Source organism: Danio rerio, chromosome 16, assembly GCF_052040795.2.
Source record: "Danio rerio strain M-AB ecotype USA chromosome 16, GRCz13ab, whole genome shotgun sequence".
In the NCBI taxonomy this organism is placed as follows: Eukaryota; Metazoa; Chordata; class Actinopteri; order Cypriniformes; family Danionidae; genus Danio; species Danio rerio.
In genome coordinates, this window is record NC_141036.1 from 16,140,388 (window position 1) to 16,161,794 (window position 21,407).

Genomic DNA, 21,407 nt, shown 5'->3' on the forward strand with positions numbered 1-21,407 from the left:
GAGAAATTATTTAGAATGTGGGATTGTGAAAGTGTCATAGATGGATGACGTCACTCCCAGAGTTTTCTTCCATGTTTGGTACGTCTTTATTGTCACTCAGTCTGACATTATGACTGCTTAGATCTTACAGTGTCACACGGGAGCCATGTTTGTGCAGTCTGTTATGATATAATGATTTATTATTATTTAAAAATCACGCAGTGTGAGCTGGGCTTAAGTGTGTTGGGGCAGGGTTAGAATTAAACTCGGGCCTTGGCACTCCTGGTGTCAGCTCTCTTTAGTCCGATGAATTCAGCAATTCTTAACCTGCCCATCTCAGCACTGGGTTATATGAAATATAGCATGTTTAATTTTGCTAGACTCAAATCATAATAAATATTTAGTCTTTTTCAGTTTACTTTTTACTCACAACAACAAAAGAACAAAACCATTAGCTTTTTTTAAAACAAAGAAAAGTAATGGGTTGCACTTTCAGTGCACTTTCCTCAGTCTGCATGATCTTTATGTAGCAATGCATCATGAAGGATGCCCTATTGCATACTGGGCTGTCATTATGTGGATATTTTCACACCCCTAAACATGATGTGGTACAAAACGAAACGTGTTTGGTTAGTTAACCTGTCACTAATGTGGCATCATGGCCAATACTTGGTTGCAACCTAGTATTACCAGAGTTTGTTACACAACCCTTACTCACTTAACCACTCACTTTCCTTCAGCATTTTCCCTTTCCTTATACAGGGGCACCACAGCAGAATGACTTTGGCATACTGTATGTTTTGATGGCAGATATTTTTATTTTTCCCAAGAACTACAATGAAAATCTCATTTGATCACCAAGTTCCCTTTAGTCTTCAATAAACGTCACAGTGTATTTTACAAACTACTAATGTATTGTTAATTGATTAATGTTTTGATATTATTCTGTTACAGTACACCCAAATAGAATTACAATGATCCCATAATTAGGTGGCCATCACTTTCACACCATTCAGTAAGTGGTCATGTGAAGTTTTTAAACATATAATTCATGGTTTCATGTGCATATTCATAGAGGACATCCTGATTTGTACCATGTTTTGTGTAATGAAACAGGATTGCCTTACGCTGCAGTACCAGGAAGTGGGATTCACAGAGATATAAAACAAGGTTTGTCTGCGTCAGACCTCTCCAAAGACTACGCAGATTGCACACATCCTGACTCTTGAACAGTACACGTCTCATCATGATTTAGCTCATTTTCATTGTCATTATGATTTATGGTTTGGTAAATGCAGAGATTTACCTTGCCAGAGCTTTGCTTTGGGAATTCAATGCACCCAACCATTCTGAACCAATTAATGGCAGGGTGGGGGTAAAACTACAACCCTGTTGTACAATACAGCACATCTGTTGGCAATACAGTTAAAAACGTACACAATAAATCAAAGCTGTCCCATTTCAGGGGGACATTGATGTCTTTCAAGAAGACTTGTGTTGTGCTACAACATGCAAGCATCGAGAGAACCTAATTGTGTACCTGTAAATCTATGAAAGTGTATATATATTTGATAAATTTTCAAAAGAAATGTGCTTACTGTTAAGGAACAGTACAGGATTAGCAATGGTAAATTCAACTCAACCTAGTTTTTAAAATGAAATCCTAGAATCAAAACAGAAAACTTCTGGGAGTAAATCACATTTCTGTTTCACAGAAAATTATGGAAAATATGTCAATCTCATTTCAGTTTATGGATTTATGCAATTGTTAACGTACTGGAGAGATTTTGTGTCAATCAGAGATGGAGTGAGAGCTCTCAGCCTTGTCATATTTTCTTCAACATCAAAATATGACATAAAGCCACGTTGTTTGTGTCTGTTATAAAACATGTTTTATTCAAGATGAGCTGGCAGTGGCCTTTCTAAACAAAGCACTTTTGGATCCACTATGTTATTTGGCCCTCAAACTGTATGACAAAGTTATGCATCCAGGTCAAACAAACCAAATGTAACAGTTTATGTAATTTCAAAACAACATCTTTTAGTCAACTGTGACTTTTTTGTCAGCCTGAGTAAGACACACAGCCAAAATGTTTTTTTTTCCTTCTGTGATTTATTTAATAAATTTTACGAATCTTTCTTCTTGACAACAATTTTTCACATTGGAATTATAAGGTTCTATCTGCGTTCTTAATGATTTTGAGATATTGAGCTTCAAAGTTTTGCATTCCATATAGCAAACAGTATGTGTGTAACATTTGTTTTTTTAAACAAAATGTTTTAAAATGTAAACAACTCATAAAAAGCATCCAATAATGTAAATAAGTTTTTATTTATTAAGAATATGTCAGTAACTTAATTTTGACAAAAAAGTCAGATAGAACCTTATAAATCTGAAGTGACAACCTATCTTTGGCATGGAGGAAGTGCTCTCTAAATGGAATTAGGCCTTTCTTTCTTTCAGATCTTGGAGGCATCCACTGCCCTGAACTTTAGCAGTTTAACTGGATTCCAGGGTTTTGAGCTTCAGTTCCGGTTCAGTAAATCACGCAGAGGCAGAGGATACGGGAGAACATGTTTGTTGGCCATGGAGCCAATTCATCTGTTCACTGCTTCACTCAAAGGTCACTGATGTCAACCGAGGTGATTAGGGGCAACCTCAAGCTCCTGGTTTAATACTTTTAACTAATGACAATCTGCTTCCACAATGTGAATCCTGAATGTCTGATTTATGCCCAGGTCTGGATTAAGAACACACAGGGCTCTGGGGCAATCTGCTTGATGCAATGTCCAGGAGCTCAGCTGAATTGAGGGAAATCCTTTCAATAACCATTTATGACTACTGCTTAGTCACATATCACATCTTTAAAGAGGTGGTCCAGAGTATATTTTTTAGGCATGTTTGTGTTTCTGGGGTGCAAAGTGATGTGTTATTTTTACATATGTCTTACTTTGTTACTTCTTTGAGGAGTTTTTAGCTGGATCCAGCACTGAACTGGAAGAGATTCTGGAAGCTGTCCTTTGTCAAATGCTAGAGCTATATATATTTTTAATAATTCTCTGGAACATATTTAAAATCAATTATGCAAAGTAAGTCTAAGTGGAAAAATGAGCATTTCACAAGCAAACAGTTAACAGTTAACAGTTTTTTAACAGAACGTTTCAAAACTATTTCTAAATTCAGTTCTAATTTCCAGCAAACGAATAAATTAATAATAATAGCAAAATGTGCTCAAAAACCTGAGTTATATCCTAAAACACATGCTTTGCCCCAAATGGTCTAAAACCTGACAGGTGGGCAAATCTAAGCTTGTTTTTAATTAAACAAATATAAATATGGATACAATAAATAATAATGCTAATAATAATAACATTATAGAAAAGCAAATTGTTATGAATGAACTTAAAAAGCCTCCCGAGATGAAGACATAAAAGCAGTGGTTTTTCATATTTATGTAGGCTAGAAAATAATATGTTTTGTAATATTTTAATCCTTTATATTTATATTCTATATCTATTCTTATTATATCCTATATATATATCCTTAATATTTACATCTTTTCATATGTAAAGATATTTGCCTATTGCTTTCTTGTGCGTATTAAGCAGTGTGTAAGCGAGGCGCAACTCTGCGCCGGAGTTTAGACGGGGTTAGTTTTGGTGTAATGAAAAATCTATTATAGTTTCTCAAAATAGCAACGCGCCAGCGGTCCGCCTCAGAACGCCTTCCTTTTTAGACCAGAACGCCTATGGGTGCACACATGAGCGCTAATGCATTTGCTATTTAAACAGCGTAGCGCAACGCCTCAAAACGACTCTTGCGCCAAGCTTAAACTACCAAAAGACTACTGCGTCACGCCTTGCGCCACACTGCGCCGGGTGTATGATAGGGCCCGAAAAGTATATGAATTTATTTATTGGATGTTTTTTTTTTTTTTGTTTTTTTTTTGTAGTCCCCAAACATTGTTCACTGTAAACCTTGCAAAGCTAACTCTGTAAAAGCCAATGTCTCCCTTTTCATGTTCACATAGCTACATTACATATCAACTAAAGTTTAAAATATGATATTGTAGTGGACCACCCCTTTTAACAACATCATGGTGCAAAGTCTCTGACCAAACACAAATATTTTCTATTTTATTTTATAAAAGATGAATTACTTTTGATGTCATAATTATTAGCCCCACTTTGATTTATTTATTTTTTTTATATTTCTCAGATGATGTTTAACGATGCAAGGAAATTTTCACAGTATGTCTGATAATATTTTTTTTCTTCTGGAGAAGGCCTTTTTTGTTTTACTTCGACTAAAATTTTTTAAAACCCATTTTAGGGTCAAAATTATTAGCCCCTTTAAGCTAAAACAAACAATCGTTATTTACCCTTATCGCTAATTACCCTAACCTGCCTAGTTAACCTAATTAACCTAGTTAAGTCTTTAAATGTCACTTTAAGCTGTAGAGAAGTGTCTTGAAAAATATCAAGTAAAATATTATGTACTGTCATCATGGCAAAGATAAAAGAAATCAGTTATTAGAAATGAGTTATTAAAACTATTGTTTAGAAATTTGTTGAAAAAAATCTCGCTGTTAAACATTTTCTTTTCAGCTTAGTCCCTTTATTAAACTGTGGTTGCCACAGCGGAATGAACCACCAACTTATCTTGCATATGTTTGGTCATACAGAGATGAATAAAACATTAAAACCTTAATTAGATGAATTTTGTTTGAGTACACTCACAATCAAAATTAAAAAAAAATAGTGTTTTTACAAAAAGTAACTGAAAATCAGTGTTTGCTTGCCATACAGACATGAGACTCCACATGCAGACACATTTACACACAGCTTGGAATGCTTTCCTCCCAAGCAATTGCATCCTCAGCTGTCCGGAGTTGCCATATAGCTGGGTCTTCTTTCTGTTTACGGATGTGACGGAACCACACAGACAAATGATGTCAAAGTGACATTTCCCATGAAATCAGAGCCGACAGGTCAAGGTATAAATCTCTTTTATATGCGTACCGACAAGTCTAGTTATAAATCTCTTTTATAACCTTCCCGTGGTTCCCGTGGTGAATCAGGGTAACGTAGGGAGAGAATTAATGCAATAATATCTCATATACTCTATTAACTAACTGACTTCTATTTATTTATTTATTTATTTATTTATTTATTTATTTATTTATTTATTTATTTATTTATTTATTTATTTATTTATTTATTTATTTATTTGTTATTTATTTATTTGTTTGTTTATTTGTTTGTTTGTGGTTATAGTATATTTATTAATTATACATATTATCATTTTAATATAATAATACATTTTATATATAATAAACCTATTAGTGGTGGTGGTATTAGCAGTCATTGTGGTTGTTGTTTTAATAGCAGTTCTATTATAATAATTCATTTTAAAGCAATCAAACTGACCGTGAAATAGTTTCGGCTTTGGTCAAATGTTAATCATTCAGCAAATGGTTTGTAATGTTTATTTACTGGCAACATAACGAGATTAAATGCACAATTAGCTTGAAAGACAAAATAAATGTATGTGAATTGAACATTGTACGAAAGTGAAGAGGTTTTGAGACGAGGTTGTTCGTCAGGTTCAATTGCCCTGTGGCAGAGCAGAAAAGTTATTCATCCGTCCTTCAACAGCTCTGTAATTATAAAAGAAATCCTCATAAGCTCACATGTGAAGTGGACCTACATTGAAATTAAAGGCAATCATCGTAATTTCCTTGCAGAGCTATTACTGTAAGTAACTACGGTAAAAACCGAGCACAGATGGAGAGGCCTCGAGCACTGGAGATGCCCAGGTGAAGCCCTTAACCCTTCTAAAGGAAAGCCTCCATCTGTACAATTATTGTATAAACCTCTAAGGTTTCCCTTGGGACTTCAGCTATCTAAGGGTAAATTAAAGACATGCAGGTACACTTTAAAACCCAACAGCGAAATTAAGTAGATTACTCAAATACTAACTAGCAGAAAAAGATTCAGAGTAACCAGCACATTTATATATCTGACTCTATAAGGAAGAATATAATATAATATAATATAATATAATATAATATAATATAATATAATATAATATAATTTAAAAAAATATAATATAATATAATATAATATAATATAATATAATATTCATTAATTTTCTTCAGCTTAGTCCCATTATTTATTAGGGGTTGCCAGAGCCAAATGAACCACCAACTTGAACCGTTTTATCTAGCAGATGCCCTTCCAGCTGCAACCCAATACTCGGAAACATATATATACACACTCATTCACACACATACTCATACACTATGGCAAATTCAGTTTATTCAATTCACATATAGTACATGTCTTGGACTGCGGGGGAAACCAGAGCACCCGGAGGAAATCCACGCCAACATGGGGAGAACATGCAAACTTCACACAGAAATGCCAACTAGCCCAGCCGGCACTCGAACCACCGACCCTCTTGCTGTGAGGCAACAGTGCTAACCCCTGAGCCACAGTGTCGCCCCCACTTGATAACACTCAGGGCCCCATCATACAACCGGCGCAATGCAGCGCAAGGCGCGACGCAATTGTTGTTTGCTAGTTTAGTCATTTTGACGTTTCGCACCACACTGTTTACATAGCAAATGCATTTGCGCTCATATGTGCGTCCATAGGCGCTCTGGTCCAAAAAAGGAGGTGTGTTAAGGCGCATTGCTGGCACGTTGCTATTTTGAGGAACTAAAATAGACTGCACGATAGACCAGCTAAGAGGATGTCCACCGTAGAGTGCGTCAGTTGTGTGACACACTTAAACATTGCTTATTACACACAGGATGTACAGCAATACACACATATCTTTACAAATGAAAAATAATTAAAGGAAATAAATATTACATTTTTTTCTAGCCTATTCTAGCCTATTTTTCTATTGTTTTTATATAAATATAAAAACAATGCTTTTATGCCTTCTTTAACTTGTTTTTTTTCTGTTTATTCATGACAATTTGCTTTTGTATAATGTTATTATTAGTAGAAGTATTATTTATTATATGCATGTTAATATTTGTTTTATTAAAAACAAGCTTAGATTTGCCCACCTGTCATGTTTTAGAACATGTGGCACACAGCATGTGTATTTAGAAATAACTGTTTTTTGACCACACTTCATTTATTGTTAATTTATTCATTTGCTGAAAACTAGAAATGAATTTAGAAATAGTTTTAAAACAAATCTTTGTGCTTAACAAACAAACTTAATCATTTATAGGCTAATGGATGTCTGTGCTTACAACACAATTTCCTTATCCAAGAGAGTAAAGTGAAAGTAAAGAATGAGGAGGTTCATTCTCGGTTCTGCAAATGCTCTGTTTAACTGTTTTCTCGCTGGTGAAGCGCTCAAGTTTTTACACTTACAAAGTCCGCCATGTAAATAGCAAATGCGCTATGGCGTGACGCAAAAGTCTCTTAAAAGGAATGGGAGATGAGACTCTGATTGGTTTAATCTCAAAACACACCTATAACTCATTAAGAAAATAAGTTCAACCTTGGTAGACCATGCGCAGCGGCGCAATGCAATTTTTTCCGTTGTTAAAATAATAGAAGTGGATTCTGACATGCCCTTAATGCTTTTGCGCTATGCGCTTTTTATTTTATTTATTTTTTATTTTTTGCAAAGATTTAAATGAATGTGATGTTTATGCAAACAATTTTCTATATTTCAAATGAATTGTGATGAGTATTGTGACGAGTAGAGAGACCCACGTCATAAGCACATATCAAACAATAAACATGTAAAGCTCTATTAACATAATAAAAATTGTTTACTCCAAAATTTTGTAGAAAGTTTTTCAGTGTACCTGCTTTGTCTTTTTACTATTGTCTAAAATGAATGTGGGTTGACAGGAAATTTACGAATATCGTCAGTAAGCACACTCATGTTATTTCTACTTCAAATATTTGTATATGTGTCCTCGGCAGCATTCAGCAGCGTCACTCATGACTTTGATTTTGTCTGTGCCAAATCATGAGTGTTTGTTTTGCTTTCTCCTGCTGAAGCCACAGATGTGGTTTGTTGTTTGTGATGTGTGCACCATTCATTTGCTGTTTGAAGATCCAGAGGCAACTGAGAGTCAAAGTACTGACTGAAACCAGGGTGAAACATCTGGCCAGTGTGACTAACAATGCCATCATTTTTTCAACTTTTTCTTCTTCATAGTTTGGCTCACTGTGTGATAGCAATTTTATTGCTAGGCTTACTTCATACTGAGTAATGCAGGGTCTGGATGTATAATCAAACTATGCAAGATATAGTATTGTACTTCTTGTGGTTGGACCACCAAAGCACAGTTTAGTTTTTGGAGTTTTAAAAGTGTCCTGTGTGTTAAGAGCCTTTTTCCAAGATTTGTACACTGTTGGACATTTTATTGTATTTTTGCAGTAACCTCTTGGCAGCATTGGTGCCAGCAATTTACTGCACCCTGCCCATTTACAGTAACTAACCTGTAAATGTGTTTTACAGTAGCAGGGCCCTACCGCATTTTCCATTTACAGTAAAATAGCCTTACCACAACTTTCTTTTTATTGTAAAATATGCTTTAGCACTTTTTCATTTTACAAAATGACATTTTTACAGTACTTTTACTCTAATTTATTTACATTTTACACTGGCAGAACAAAACCTTTATAATGTAATAAATGCCAATCAAGTGACAAGATCATGTACAACAGTTTTTTTATTATTATTCATTGTAATTATATCCATTTTAAATAGTTTGCAAAAGTCATTTTCATTCATTGATATCGTTATTGTTGATACAACATGTTAATTAATATTTTTTATTAACTGTCTCATTTTTGTCTTCAACTACAGTAGGAGTACTTGACTACTTTGATTACAGTAGAAAATAGAAAATTCCTAATATGGAGTAAGTTACAGTAGTAAACTGTAAATAATGGATGTGGTATTTTACTGGGTGTTTTGCAGCAAAGTGTAACAGTGTCCCCTTTAATTCAAATTTTAATATTATATATATTTTTATATAATAATATAGTGTATTTTACAATATATTTTTTTCAAAATCAGATGGACTGGATAAATATACAGTACCTCTAACAACCAGGGGTGCGATCAAAAACGACGACATAATTCACGGCTAAACTATAATAATACTATGCATCGCTTGGGTAAAGAACGATGAAGTGACGAGTTTCTGTATTTTCTCTGTCGCAGATCCATCGTTTTAACCACTCTAGTTCTAACGTAAAATGTCCATAATGATGCTCATACTTTAATATTAATATGAATAATATGAATGATGATAATGATTATTATTATTATTGAGTAGGATTTATTATTATAATTTTTTTTAAAGTCTGCTTTTACAATTTGACACATGCAAACCACTGCAGAAATGTTTTAACCAACAGGCCCATGTCATATGCAGTATAATAAAGCATTAATGTATGCTTGGTTTAAGCTTTGGAGAAATAACATTTATTCTGCTTATAAATATTAGGTCACCCATAGCTTTTGTCATAAGGCACGGCTGTATTTAAAGTGACATCAATGTTTTCAAAGTGCACTGTGAAGGGAGCACAATTGTAAACATGAAGATCATTAAACTGAACTGTAAAAATACTTTGAAAGTAAATTACACCTTACAGAGATGAACTTAATGCTTTTAAAAAAATAATAAAAAATCATTCCAAGTTTAAATTTTAGAATGTTCTAAATTAATAGGCCATAGGGGAGGAGTGAGAATAAAACACAGCCAGGAACTATGTTTCTAACTACAGCTCCAGAGGTGTACTCGCAAGTGTACAAGTTTGCGAATATTCATTGGAACGATACTTTTGGGAAACACCAAATCAACAAACTATGTTTGTAATGACACAACTTGCAACCTTAGGTCTGTGCGTGTTTGCAATTACGCGCTCTCGTCTGGGTGCTTACGTTCGTTTGTTTGCAGTGTGGTGTTTCATTCCCAGCATCTCAGTCTAGTTGGTTTTGGTTTCGGTCAGCGCAAGAATGAAACATGCTCGCTGCTTGTGTGAGTGTTTTCATTCATCGTGTTCTCGTGTCTTGTGTTGGTGTTGTGTTTAACACGTGATGCATGTTTACATGCTCTGTGTGCTTGTGTTGTCATGAACACGCGGTTAATGAGTTCTCTCATTGGCTGCGTGTTCTAGTCTCGTTTTATGTGAGCACATGGCTGGTGTTGGCTCTTTGTGTCATGTGTCCTCCCGTCTATTGTCTAGTCCCACCCTCCTTGGTAATCCATTATTAGTTAGAAATGTTCATCTATTACTTCTGCCTAAATTCTCCTCATGTTTGCTGTCCTGTGCCAGTCCGTCGTCCTATGTTGTCATTTCCTGCCTTGTCCTGTTCTCCAGTCCTGATTCCTGCCAGCCTGCCCAGTCTAGTATGCTTGTTGATTTGTTTTGTTAAAGTTTTCCCCCTCGGTGTAGTTTGTTTTGCCTTTTATTTTTATTTTTATGAATAAATACCCATTATTTGCTTGCATTTGAGTCCTTGTGTCATGTTCACCAGCGAACAACCACCAGATGTCGCTGGTAAACATTCACACACAAACATTCACACTCATAGAACTACATATCTGCCATGTTATTGACTACAACACCCAGTCATGCCACACACACACACACACACACAACCGGTTCCAGATCAACACTGATTGCACTCTCACAGCTGAAGCCACTTACACAATGATTGTTTGGACTATTTATACCCCTTTGTTCCACACACATGTTGCCGAGTCTTGTTCACTGTAAAGTAGCATTACAACGCGTTTTCCTTGTCTTGTTTTCCTGTGTTTTGAACCTAGCCTTGTTTATTTAGTTATCCTTGTCTGCCGCCTGCCTTTCGACCTCTTGCTTGGTAAATTGACTACGATTCTGGATTGTCCTCACACACCTGTTTGCTCCCGTATTGACCACTGCTTGCCTGACTGTGAATAAACCTGCATATTGGATCCTACCTTCTGTTTTGGTGTTACTCCCCGTGGTTACACCTTGTTCCTTTCCTCACCCCACAATCCGTGATATTTTTGTTAGTTACTGATTGTAATTATCACCAAGTCTCATTTAGTTGCCAATTCTCTTGTTTCTTTTGTATGTTTGTATATATGTATATATTTGTTTGTCCACTTGCACAGTATTCTCAATGCCTTTGTTGATCGTTCTGACAATAAACTAAATAACATATTTATTTTATTTTGCTTTATTTATGTTATTATATATCCATTATACATTCATTTTCTTTTTGGCTTAGTCTCTTTATTGATCTGGGGTCGCCACAGCGGAATGAATCGTCAACTTATCCAGCACATGTTTTCACTGTGGATGCCCTTCCAGCCGCAACCCAACACTGGGAAACACCCACACACTCTTGCACAAACTCACTACGGTCAATTTAGCTTATAAAATTCACCTATACCACATGTATTTGAACTATGAGGAAAACCAGAGCACCCTGATGAAACCCAAGCAAATACGGGGAGAACATGCAAGCTCCACAAAGAAACGCCAATTGACCCAGCCAACAACTTTAGTTTGTTGCCGTATGTTAGCATGCTTTTTTATATTTCTAAATAAATATATCTTAGCATGATAATTTCATAAACAGTATAATTTATTATTTGTATATATTTATTGTTTTTATATATTTTATTCATTTGGTTATATGGCTTAATTATATATTAAATGTAAATTACATTTTAACAACATTAAAACATTAATTATATTCATTATCATAAATAAAATATAATGTATTAATGATAAAACCCTTTGTTTTAAAATGATGTAGTTACTAATAACAGTAAATGTGTATGGTTACAACATTAAATCTAAACCTGGCAGCATTTTAGTCCTGCTCCATATGTACATACAACATACTTGTTATAGTAATTACCAAAACTACTGGGTAATAACCGTGAAACTACCTTCAAACCTAACCCTATCACCAGCAGTAACCTTACATTTTTGGTACTTTCAAATTTAAGCACACATATTTGTATTTAAAACAGCCAACCATCAGCCATAAGCACATATAGTTAATATATAGTAATCAGTAATAGTACTGTAATTACAGTATTGCAATATCAAACTTCTCCAGTTGCCTCTGGCTAATATGAAATCTGAGTTTGCTTTCTCATCATATTGCATGACTAATAATTCACATGAAACCAGTCCCATCATATTTTCATATCTCCATTCAAAAAGGATTGTCTCAGTGTTTTAAGGGCAGCACTTGTGTATCTGAGTCACTGTAGTATAATCTGCCAAGCAGTGGGAGCTGCACGTTCTTCTCATATCCTGTGTTTAGTCTTCTCTCTGTAGTCTAAACCAGGTTTCCTCTGACCCTGAACACTCGGAGCAACACCACTGAAGATCACACACTCGCTGCATCACATCCTACCTGGATTTATATGACAGTCCTTCACCGTTTGTCTTCAGATCACTGGCAGTTTTATAGCCAGCTCTGACCTGAAAGATTATGCTTGTTTTATCATAGTGTAGGCTATAGCTTACTTTTTTAAAACCCACAACTTATAAACAGAAGAAACAACCAAACCTCAGATGGCTCAGTGAAGAAACTGTTACTTTTAATGTTAGGCTGTGTTTGAAGTTTTAGCGTAGGTTTGTGTACAGGGAATGTTGAAACATTTAGAGAAATGTGCCCTAATGCTTTTTGATTAGTATTAATAGGGGCTAATAATTTAATAATTAATTGGCATAATTTTAAAAAACAAGAATGATAAATGATATAGATATTGAAGTCAGTTTAGTTATTTGCTAAAATCACAACTTGCAAATACATGCACATAAAGTAGACATATCAGTGTTGTTTTATTTATAGTGTTTATAACACTATAAATGTGGTAAAATACAATCCTTGGTTCACCAAAAAAAAAAAAAATGACACCAATTTAACAACAACATCTCATAAATTTGAAAAGCAAACAATATAATATAAAATAAAATAATATAATATAATATAATATAATATAATTTAATATAATATAATATAATATAATATAATATAATATAATATAATATAATATAATTTTGGTGCTGTTGCCTCACAGCAAGAAGGTCGCTGGTTAGAGCCTCGGCTGGGTCAGTTAACAATTCTGTGTGGAATTTGCGTGTTCTCCCTCCGTTCGTGTGGGTGTCCTCAGGGTGCTCTGGTTTCCACCACAGTCCAAAGACATTCAATGCAGGTGAATTGGGTAGGCTAAATTGTCCATAGTGTTTGAGTGTGAATGAGTGTTTGTGGATGGGTTTCCCAGGGATGGGTTGCTGCGAAAAAAAACATGCTGCGTAAAAATGTGCTGGATAAGTTGGCGGTTCATTCTGCTGTGGCAACCCCGGATTAATAAAGGACTAAGCCGAAAAGAAAATGAATAAGTAATTAAATTTTTGGGCGGTACGGTGGCTCAGTGGTTAGCACCATAGCAGAATGTAAAAAAAAGAAAAGAAAAAAAATAGAATCAAATCAGTTTTTGAGTTATTTCCTGAATTTTATTTATTTATTTATTTATTTATTTTAATTTTTTATTAATTTTTTTTTTTTGTGGTGGGCCGTTATCGGCGTTAACACAAGACTCTTATTGCACAATAAAAAATATATATATTTTGCCGTTAATCCATTTTCAAAGTTGGGTTGGGAGCTGGGTCTATTCTATGCAACCTATGATGACTTTCACCTTGATATTTTAACGTGAATGTATACCTGACCGGTGAGCCGTCTGACAAAAATGTGCCCTTCTGAATCAAAACAGAAATTTCCTGACTTTACAGTTTTTCCCAATTGCCATGACAGTTTTTTTTATTACATTTAACATCCCAAACTCTTAACATGGTTAGCACAGCATCCGTCTTTGAAGGCTATACAACTAACACATTTCTTGTTGCTTTGATACAAAATGCATAGTCAACACCAATTTCAAATGCTTGAACTTCTTTTACACACAAGCTGTAATTTTACAGCCTAATTTACAAATGCTTTCACACTGCATGTCAGAACAGATAACATGATATGATATGACATGATTATCTGTTTAGATAATGATCTAAACAGAACTTATAAAGGCTAAAGTCAAAGTAAACAGTTGTTCATATTGTGAATTGAAACACAAATATATTCCCTGTATTTTATTCCCTGTATTTAGTCACTGAGAAACAGCTTATTGCAGTTATGTATGTTTTATTTATATATCACAGTTGATTCCCGTCTATAAACCACACTCATGTGTTGAGGTTTTTCCAATCACATAAAAGGAACAGTGAGCGCATCAAAGAACTCCATTACCAATATGTCCAGGTAAGGTTATGCAATACAGTCATTACTGTACTATACACAGTGGGTTTTAAACTCTATAAACCTGGAGTTTATTAGTACATACAGTAAATATACAGTACAGTACTTAGATACACTGTGTCTAATTACTAGAGTCATGGAGTTGGAGGCCAATCAAGTCTCACATGAAATGATCTATGTTGACAAAGGTGGCTTCAACTCTGCGAAAAGACATTGTAGTGAGAGAAACATAATAGGTCAAAGAGCCATGGTTACCGTGCAGGGCCAGAGAAGATATCAGGTGTGATGTGGATGAGAACTTGTGGCCAAATGCAGAAGATCCTATAATAAGATTTTTATTATAATTCTTTTCTGTTTGTATATCTTGCAGTATTGTCCTTTTGCAAATTCTGTGTCTCCAGCAAAAGAAATAAAATGCATGCATTTACTAAACCCAACAATCCAAAAATGTAGAGGAGCTTGAAATATAGGGGCAGAGCTGACACCTAAAATAATGCAGTTTCAGCTGATGATGACTTAATTGTGGCTGCGCTTTCAACCACTGCACGTCAACTAGGATTACATGCTCAGCTATATAAAGCAAATTGCAAATGTAAAGCAAATGTAAAGTTAATGATGATTAGATTTATAAGTTTGCATGTGCCTCACGTCGACTCATATCAGAGTCGCACATCTCCATTGATTCAACTATGCGTCCTCTCTTTGTGTGAACTCTTTAAAATATCAGCATAGTTGTCCAAATTAGAAGTTTGTTTTATAACGGACCTATAATATTCTAAAAACCCAACTGTCTTTAGATCGATGTGTTTCAACAGACTCTGAGTGTTTTCACTGTATTTTACTTTTTTTAATGGATGTGATCAATAAAAGAATAGTAGTCAGCCCAAAGCAAAGCAGCAGCATTTTTGTCATGCTGTCCTGTACAAGTTTCATATGTTTTTAGATAAAATGCTGTAGAAAAATAAGATAATAATAGTATAAGCAAAAGAAATGCTTCGCTAAAAATTAAGGTTTGAAATAAGCATTTTCTCTAAACAATCAATTTGAGAAAAAATGTCAGACGTGGCCCTTCAAAAAAAAATTTTGGAGAAGGAGGTGGGCCCCAAAGTGAAAAAGGTAGAGAACCCCCGCTCTAGTGAACTGCAATCTCACAAAACATAAAAATACATATTTATTTCTAAAATAATGACTGAACATTTTACATAAGAAACATCTAGATTTGTCAGCAGAGGTTTTGTGAATTACTTAAAAGTCTTGTGCAGTGCATTAACTAGTGAAAAATCCTGCAAGGTTTTGCTCCAAAGTGTAAATTTCTATTTGGCTTAGATGGCAACAGCTGTGTAAATAATTCAGAAATGTGCATTTTTTTTAATGAACAGCTCCTTTAACAGAAGTGTGCTCAAAAATACATTTAACAACAGTTCATTTGTTAACTGTAAATTTTGATAGTCCAGTGCTAAATCTTTCATTTTTTTTTTATAGCATGAAACAAGGCCAAGCTTTAAGTCTCCAGTCCCCGATCCAAGTCTCCAACCACGTGTCCAGATGCAGGGATCTTCTCCAGCATAAAGAAAACGTTCCTTTGCAGCAGCTGGCACAATAATTAAGCACGCATTCAGTGGTGCTTCTGGAGCCAGTTAAATGCGCTTCTGGCAGAGATGACCTGATACTGTAATGATCTAGCAGCTGATAAGCCAATAGCAACACTAAACCATGGTCACATATGCATGCTTTATAATATGACTTCCTTTGCTACTTCCCCCTTTTTCTGTAAATAAAAACCGCATGAGTGAAATCTCAGAAAGAATGTTTGTTTTTAGGTCAGTCTTAGTGTTTATTTTCCTAGAGTGTGTGTAAGTGAGAGTGAGTGGGACAGAAGGTGGTTGTGATACTGTAGGTTGCTGTAACTTAGCTGTGCTGCAGGAAGGGGTAAAACTACTAAGACGCAGCATGTGGCATGAGCAGCTCAATCACTCTTTATTTTACGGCAGGAAATCCATTCTTACAGACTGAGTGGGAAAAGTAGACTCATACAGTATGTGTAGAGATGTGGCCTTAAAGTCATGTTCCTTTACTCAAATCAAACTGACATTCCCTCCTGCTCACAACATGACTGTTGACATTTAAACAAGCATTGAACTATTCAAATGCACATGTAGGAATATCAAAATGAAAAAAATAAATAAATAAAATAAAGAAACTCAGAAGATGTGTATAAATTCTAAAGCTGCTACATTAAAAACATTAAAGAAAAAAAATGAGCATAAACAGCTTTAGTGGTTTTCCAAAAGATAGGAATTGTTTTTAAACACCAAGATTATTATAGTTTAGCAATTTAAAATGATTTTTTAATTAAGTTTTTTAAGATTAATTTTATTTTGTGACACATCTATTGCCCGCTTTATCAGGAGTCGCCAGTGTGGAATGAACCACCAAATACTCTGGCATATGTTTTACACAGCCAGTGCTCTTCCAGCCACAACCCATCATTATGAGTAAAACTGTCACTGGACATTTTATTAGGTACATCTTACTAGTACAGGGTGGGACTCACTTTTGCCTTCCGAACTGCCTTCATCCTTTGTGGCATAGATTCAACAAGGTACTGGACATGTTCCTAAAGAGATTTTGTTCCATATTGACATGATAGTATACCTCAGTTGCTGCAGATTTGTTGGCTGCACATCCTTGAAGCAAATCTCCCATTCCACTACTTTCCAGAGGTGCTCTATTGCAGAGGTGTTAAATCCTGTTCCTAGGGGTCTACCTTCCTGCAGATTTCAGTTGCTACCCATATCAAACACACCTGAACCAATTAATTAGGACCTGAACACCACTTGATAATTGCAGGCAGGTGTGTTTGATATGGGTAGCAACTGAAATCTGTAGAAAGGTAGATCTCCAGGAACAGGATTGAGCACCCCAATTGGATTGAATTCTGGCTGTGGAGGCTATTTGAGAACAGTGAACTCATTGTCATGTTCAAGAAACCAGTATGAGATGATTCACGCTTTATGTCATGGCACGTTATCCTGCCGGAAGTAGCCATCAGAAGATGGGTAGACTGCTCAGATAGCATACGAATGTGGGCCACTTTAGGCAGTTATGCGGCACTGGTGGTATTCCTTCGGCCCAGACAAAATGAATGTGAGCCTGAAGACATGTAACATGGCAAAAGGGGGCCTAAGATTCAAATGAATATACGGGCCATTTAAGGCAAAATATTTGGCACTTACGGCAAAATGTAATATAAATGTGAGCCTAATGTTGCCTAAGTGGAAAATTATAAATTTGGCCCAAAATGATGAAGGACAAATATGGGCCACAGTTTGGCAACTGTGGCCCAGTTATCTTGAGAAATATGTGGGCCACTTTTGGCAAATATTTGGTACAGTAATCTCTGGCTAATGCAGCCATTAGCCTATAGTGGCCCAGAGAAGATTTGGAAAATGTGGCCCAATTATCTTAAAACAAATGTGGGCTACTTTTGGCAAATGTTTGGCACAGTTAGCTCTGGCTAATGTGGCTGTGAGCTTAAAGCGGCCTAGAGAAGATATGACAAAAAAAACCCAGCTGGTTCCTGCGTATTGTCAGAAATTTGAGAGCTATTTTTTATTGTACAGATCCTTGCCAAGAAATTTCTGTTGTGTTCTGTTGCATGTTTCTGAATTCTCACATGTTGTGAGAATTTGCATGCCTGTATTATCAAATTGATGAAGGTTTTTTGAAGGCAATTTGTTGCCGTTTTTTCTATTTGTATATGTTTTCTTTACCACATTTGAGCTCTCTCAGGCATTGTACGTCTCCTTCCACAGAATCAAATGCAAGCTCAAGGGTTGATTACACCCTTGTTGGAGGTTTTAAATGTAATAATAAAATGAAAGACTTGTGTATAAGTACAGAACACAGTCAGCAGAATTTAAAAGTTATCATGGGAAGGGTGTGCAGTCGTTGGCCAGCAAAGAGGTGGGAGTTTGTGACTGAGGCTTTGAAGTCTTCTTGCCTTCATTTTGATAAATCTGACCAATGTCCATAGTTCATTCCTGTTCCTGTCCGGCTCCTCCACAGCTGTGCAGAAATGATGGGTAATCCCCAGCCATCAGCCCACAATAGAATATACAAGAAAGTGCATACACACTCCACCAGAAATGCTTTTCATCCCGCCAGACAACTATTCCTATGGTCTATATCTGTTTCTAAAAGGCACAAGGGTAAGAAAGAAGACGATGTTATTCTCAAAAACAATGTGCATCACTTTGAAATTTTGATCTATTGTATTAAACAGCATTATTTATATATAACTGTGGCTTTACTAGACTATACTTCAGAATAATTTCAAACAAAATCATACCGAAAGAAAGTTCACTGGAATTTGTTTTTAGAGTTTGAATCAGTTTGCCAAAGCAAACGTTCAGCAAAGCATTAGTCTGTGGTGATGACGGAATTCTTCACCTTAACGCTAATTAAAAAAAAAAAAAAAAAAACACAAACACCATTATTTTCAAGTTTAAAACTGCTAAGTTACTTTAACAACATCATAAGAAGTTAATATTAGGTTAGATATAGATCATGACGTCAGGTGACCAAAATTCATGGTCTAGTCAGTGTCTAAGGACGTTAATTTGACATCCAATAACAACGTCAAATTGCATTGATATTTTACTTGATTTAGATTATCTTGGAAAGTGACCAAAATATAGCGTCTGTCAGATGTCATAGTGGTAATGTTCACACAGATTCAAGGTGTAACATGATTGGACGTTGATATTTTGTTGATTTTAGGTTGATCATTGGACAATGATGTCGTTCTGACGTTGAGTTCAATTTTCATTTCCAAACAAAATTCAACGTCCCCATGACATTGGGTATGTAGGGGTACAACGCCAATACGATGTCATTTTGAAGTCCTGTGCCTGCAGGGGTGTATTAAGGACTATATAAATAAACATGACGTGTATTGATTTGAGTGTTGAACTACAGAAAGACTATGAAAAACTGTGAATATACTTCGTCTTGTCCTTAAGAACTGTAAAATTATAAGGACAGAACAGTTAAAAAAATTGTCAAAACTATGAGCAAAGTTTGAGCATAACATTTATTATCTTTATTCGTCCTATAATACATCGTAATATTCTCTATTATCCTTAGATTTTGAAAATCATAAATTACTGTAAAAATGTGACAAAATATATGAATAGACAATGAGTCTATTCTTAGAAAACTGCATCTTCTTGTTTGGCCCTAAATTGTTCCTCCATAATTCCAGTCAGTTGTCTTGCTAACCAGATATTGGAACAAACTGATACTGGAATGTCTTTCAAAAAAAAAAAAGTTTTAAATATGTAAATCTAAAGCTGTAACCTTTTGTTCTTAAACAAGAGACTATTAATAAGAAGATGCGATTTTCCATGCTTCTGAATACATCATTCTTGTCCTGAAAAGCACAATGCGAGTGAATGTGTGTGTGTGTGAAGCAGAACTTGCAAACTCTCCAAGCCAGACTTCCAGAATGAAGACCCCTGCACAGTCCCACCCATGTTACTCCCCTAGGGTCAAGATCGGGTTTCTGTCCTGGGTGGCCATTCATCCACATCTGCTGAATGATTATGACACATCAGGTGAAGAAGAGGCTGCCCTACCACTGATCTCTGGAGATGACACAATGCAGTCTTATATATTACTTGTGGAAACAGCCTGTGTGAGTTTCCATTCCAGTTTTTGACATTTAAAAGTATCATCATTTTTCCATGGCTGGAAACAGATCCTGATGACTTGAAGGAATTTTGCAGTGTTTTGGTCATTTATTTAGACAGCATCTGTGTTTTGGGGTACTAAAAAGTACTCTGCATCTTTATTCACTTGTTAAAATATATAGTTCAGCCAAATTTAAATTGTTGTAATTTACTCATCCTTTAAAGCAGGAATGTCCAAACTCAGTCCTGGAGGGCCGGTGTCCTTCATAGTTTAGCCCCAACTTGCTTTACCCCTGCCCGGAAGTTTCTAGTACATCTAGTAAGAGCTTAATTAGCTGGTTTAGGTGTGTTTAATTGGGGTTGAAACTAAAATATGTAGGACACCGGTCCTCCAGGACCGAGTTCGGACACCCCTGCTTTAAAGCCTTTGAAGAAGATATTTTGAAGAACGTTGGCAACCTGTTACCATGGACTTTTCTCATATTTGTTTTTCCTACTATGGAAGTCAAATGTTAAAGTTAGAGGTTTTCAGCTTTCTTCAAAATATTTTCTTTGTTCAACTGAGCATAGAAACACAGGTTTGGAAGCACTTGAAAGTGAGTAAATATTGAGAACATTTAACATTTTTTGGGTGAATTATCCCTTAAAGTCCTGTTGGGAAAAAGTTAGATATTACAATCTGTAGTCACTTAAAAAAATAAAATGAAAAAATTTTAAAAATACAAAACGTTACTAAATGTGTTAGTTACTTTATAAGGACATATTGTGAATATATATGTGCTATGTTATTTTATTGTTATTTGGATTTACTTTTTTAAAGTGATAAGACTTCTGATAAAGTGTTTGGACCTGGAATCTGCGTTACATGACATCAGACTTAGGTGTTCTGTGCTTACGCATGAGTGAGTGCTTGACAACTAAAACAACAAGGACCACATAGGTGCAGAAACATACTGTTTCTTTACACATTGCCTTCTACTGGCCTGGTATGGGTCCTACAACATAGTTTGTCATTTTCATGATTCATAGTAAAAAGGGATCATTTTGAATATGTTGTTGCCTGAATGTGAAACATAAACTGTGTAAGGGGTCAATCACACTGAATGCAATTGTAGCGTCGAGAGGTGTCATTTTTGAATGGTTTACTAATGGCCACAAGAATTTTGCACTGCTTATGTGCCATGCGTGCCTTGTGTTTTAACTACCTTCTGCGCCTCAGGTTTTTGCCATTGTGGGCTCGCAGTTGAAAAAAAATCAACTGAGTGAAAAAAGCGTGTTTTGTCAGTCACATTTTTTTCATTCTCCAATCAAATGAAAGCAGAGGCGGGTTACGTTGAAGTGACTGCAGTGTTGTCAAGACGTCTAAATATTAAATTATACCAATATCAACAGCAACATTTACACACAAT

The 21,407-nt window shown here is 35.4% G+C and overlaps 1 long non-coding RNA gene across 1 annotated transcript in view; it reads right to left on the reverse strand.

The window, feature by feature from the left end:
- Positions 1 to 20,689, reverse strand: part of LOC147840216 (uncharacterized) — an 81,976-nt gene extending 61,287 nt beyond the window's left edge. Inside the window, exons 1-2 of the long non-coding RNA XR_015511185.1 lie at positions 17,818 to 20,689; positions 16,507 to 17,705 (exon numbers count right to left, since the gene is read on the reverse strand). This is a non-coding gene — a long non-coding RNA (uncharacterized LOC147840216). The remainder of the gene's footprint in view (positions 1 to 16,506; positions 17,706 to 17,817) is intronic.
- Between the last annotated feature and the right edge of the window lie 718 nt (positions 20,690 to 21,407).